The 3,957-nt window shown below is 47.1% G+C and overlaps 1 pseudogene; it reads left to right on the top strand.

Annotated features, from left to right (window-relative positions):
• The first annotated feature begins 1,076 nt into the window (after window positions 1–1,076).
• On the top strand, window positions 1,077–2,234 carry LOC109567823 (pyridoxal kinase-like; annotated as a pseudogene).
• Window positions 2,235–3,957: the final 1,723 nt, after the last annotated feature.

Here is a 3,957-nt window from a genome sequence, read left to right as displayed (position 1 = left end):
CCACTGGTTCAATCCCTGGTCTAGGAAGATTCCACACGTCATTAAGCAGCTAAATCCACGTGCCACAACTACTGAACCCTGCTCACTCTAGAGCCTGTCCTGGGCAGGCCTCTAGAGAAGCCAACACAGTGAGAAGCCTGTGCACCACAACTCAAGGGTAGCCTCTGCTCTCCAAAACTAGAGAAAGCCCGCACGCAGCAACAAAGACCCAACACAGTCAAAAATTAATAAATGAATAAATAAAATTTTAAAAATAATAATCAGTTAGAAATCTACAATAGTAGTATAAGAGAGATTTATTTGACCCAAATTGAGGACTATGGTCAGGGAGACAACAACTCAGATTACTCTGAGGAACTGCTCTGGAGAAGCATGGTTTTCTGCACAGTTTTATGTCTTATCATAACAAAGAACATCAAGCAAGTCAGGGATACATCATTTCAAGTTTTCAAAAATAAACAAATAAGCACATACACAGCCAGTTAGTATGTCCTTGGCATCTAGGAAGGGAGTCATCACTGAAGGAATACCAGCATTGGCATCACTTGAAGACAGGCATTTCAACTTTATTTTTAATGTGGACATTTCTTTACTTCTAGTCAATGCAATCCTTTTTTTTTTAGTGATTAAAGCAGATGTACAATGTATGTTCAAGAGACCACAAACAAGCTGTTTCAGTTAACATAAATTCAATTAAAATCATGATTAACCCAGAAACCAGGCATTCCCATACCTCAATAGGTGAAATTTTCCATCCATTATTTTTCCCTTTTGATGGCAAATCTTTCTATAGAAAGCACTAATGATCAAAATATTTGTCCCCTCAAGGCCAGGGTGGTTGCTGCCTGCCCTGGGCCCATCATGTCCCTCAGTGCTAAGCTTCCTTTTTTGTTGTTTACATATGTATAGAGATCTGCCTAAGAAGGAGATAGCCTACCATCCAAGTGAGGGGCCTGTGCCAAGAGGAGCCACAGTGGAACAAAGCCTGAGCATGGTGGGAGCCAAGCAGAACATAGCCCCGGCACACAGAGGAGATCCTAATCCCACCTGGCCCGCACTGCCAAGGCAGGCCTGGCATGCAGGAGGAGTGCTGGGTGCTCTCCATTCAGAGCCATGTCATCCACAGCTAGAGGGCAACTGAGTGGCCATGTTCCTGCTGCAGGTTTTGGGGTTTGAGGTGGACACAGTGAATTTTGTCCAGTTTTCAAACCACACAGGCCACTCTCCCTGGAAGGGCCAAGTGTTGAACTCAGATGAACTCCCCAAGCTGTCAGATGGGCTGAAGTTGAATGACATGAAGAAATATGACAATGTGCTCACAGGTTACATGCGAGACAAATCCTTCCTGGCCGTGGTGGTGGACATCCTGTGGGAGCTGGAACAGCAGAACTCCAGGCTTATGTGAGCAACCCCATGACTGGAGACAAGTGAAATGGAGAAGACTCCATGTACTTCCCTTGAGGACTTCCTTCAGGTTTACAGAGGGAAGGTCATGCTGGTTGCAGACATCATAACCCCCAACCAGTTCTGGGGCTTCCAGTGGTAAATAACCCACCTCCCAGTGCAGGAGAACTAAGAGATGCAGGTTTGATCCCTGGGCCAGGAAGATTCCCTGGAGGAGGACATGGCAACACACTCTAGTATCCTTGCCTGGAGAATCCCATGGACAGAGGAGCCTGGCGGACTACAGTCCATAGGGTAGCAAAGAGTCAGACATGGCTGAAGCAACTTAACACACACAAACAACCAGCTCAAGACTGCGTTGCTGAGCAGGAGGAAGATCCCTAGCCAGAAACAAGCCTTAGCAATGATGCATGTGCTGCATGATGGGCCCCAACATGGTGGTCATCACCACCTCAGATCTGCTGCCACCCAAGAGGCAGAAAACACCCAGTCGAGCTGGGGAGCCTGAGGATGCTGACCACCGATGGCTCTGTGGTGACACAGCACATTCATGTGGAGATGAGCAGGGTGGACACAGCCTTTGTGAGCACTGAGGGCCTCTTTGCAGCCATGCTCTTGGTGTAGACACACAGGCACCCTTAGGATCTCTGGGTGGTCTGTGAGAACACCATGTTGCCAGGTACCATGTTCTGCAGTGGACAGTCAAGTGCACAAAAGCCAAGGCTGGGGACAGACCAAAGCCTAGCCTGGCCTAGCTGAAGCTGAGAATGGTCCAGAGCAAAAAGAATATCAAGAACCCAGAGATCATTGTCCAGGCCACAGTGCTATGAGTGATGCAGAAACCTGCCTCCTTAATGCCCATCGTTAGGTTTTCATCCTTGTGAAAAATGTAACATCTACCTTAGAGCTGTGACTGAAATTTGATTTTTCTTTTATGAGAAAAAAAAAGAAAGAAATTTGCCTGATTATTCAACTGGGGGAAGGCAGAGTGGGGGGACAAGTCAGACACAGCTAATTGGGCATGCACAGGCATGCTAATTGGGGAACATTTTATAGGCAATGCATGCATGCATGCGTGTGCTAAGTCGCTTCAGGCATGTCCAACTCTTTGCAACCCTAAGGATTGTAGCCCACCAGGTTCCTCTGTCCGTGGGATTCTCCAGGCAAGAATACTGGAGTGGGTAGCCATGACCTCCTGCAGGGGATCTTCCCAACTAAGGGACTGAGCCCACATCTCTGATATCTCCTGTGTTGGCAGGTGGGATCTTTACCACTAGCACCACCTGGAAAGCCCTTCAGATCAGATCAGATCAGATCAGTCGCTCAGTCGTGTCCGACTCTTTGCGACCCCATGAATCACAGCACGCCAGGCCTCCCTGTCCATCACCAACTGCCGAGTGCACTCAGACTCACGTCCATTGAGTCAGTGATGCCATCCAGCCATCTCATCTTCTGTCGTCCCCTTCTCCTCCTGCCCCCAATCCCTCCCAGCATCAGAGTCTTTTCCAATGAGTCAACTCTTCTCATGAGGTGGCCAAAGTACTGGAGTTTCAGCTTTAGCATCATTCCTTCCAAAGAAATCCCAGGGCTGATCTCCTTCAGAATGGACTGGTTGGATCTCCCTGCAGTCCAAGGGACTCTCAAGAGTCTTCTCCAACACCACAGTTCAAAAGCATCAATTCTTCGGTGCTCAGCCTTCTTCACAGTCCAACTCTCACATCCATACATGACCACAGGAAAAACCATAGCCTTGACTAGATGGACCTTTGTTGGCAAAGTAATGTCTCTGCTTTTCAATATGCTATCTAGGTTGGTCATAACTTTCCTTCCAAGGAGTAAGCGTCTTTTAATTTCATGGCTGCAGTCACCATCTGTAGTGATTTTGGAGCCCAGAAAAATAAAGTCTGACACTGTTTGCACTGTTTCCCCATCTATTTCCCATGAAGTGATGGGACCAGATGCCATGATCTTCGTTTTCTGAATGTTGTGCTTTAAGCCAACTTTTTCACTCTCCACTTTCACTTTCATCAAGAGGCTTTTGAGTTCCTCTTCACTTTCTGCCATAAGGGTGGTGTCATCTGCATATTTGAGGTTATTGATATTTCTCCCAGCAATCTTGATTCCAGTTTGTGTTTCTTCCAGTCCAGCGTTTCTCATGATGTACTCTGCATATAAGTTAAATAAACAGAGTGACAATATACAGCCTTGATCAACTCCGTTTCCTATTTGGAACCAGTCTTTTGTTCCATGTCCAGTTCTAACTGTTGCTTCCTGACCTGTATACAAATTTTTCAAGAGGCAGGTCAGGTGGTCTGGTATTCCCATCCCTTTCAGAATTTTCCACAGTTTATTGTGATCCACACAGTCAGTCACTCAGTCATGTTGGACTCTTTGTGACCCCATGGACTGGAGCCCACCAGGCTCCTCTGTCCATGGAATTCTCCAGGCAGGTATACTGGAGTGGGTAGCCATTCCCTTCTCCAGGGGATCTTACTGACCCATGGCTCGAACCCATATCTCCTGAATTGCACGCAGATGCTTTACAGTCTGAGT

Source organism: Bos indicus, chromosome 13, assembly GCF_029378745.1.
Source record: "Bos indicus isolate NIAB-ARS_2022 breed Sahiwal x Tharparkar chromosome 13, NIAB-ARS_B.indTharparkar_mat_pri_1.0, whole genome shotgun sequence".
Lineage (NCBI taxonomy): Eukaryota > Metazoa > Chordata > Mammalia > Artiodactyla > Bovidae > Bos > Bos indicus.
Note: the sequence above shows the minus strand (reverse complement) of the source record. Positions and strands in the feature narration are given on the sequence as shown.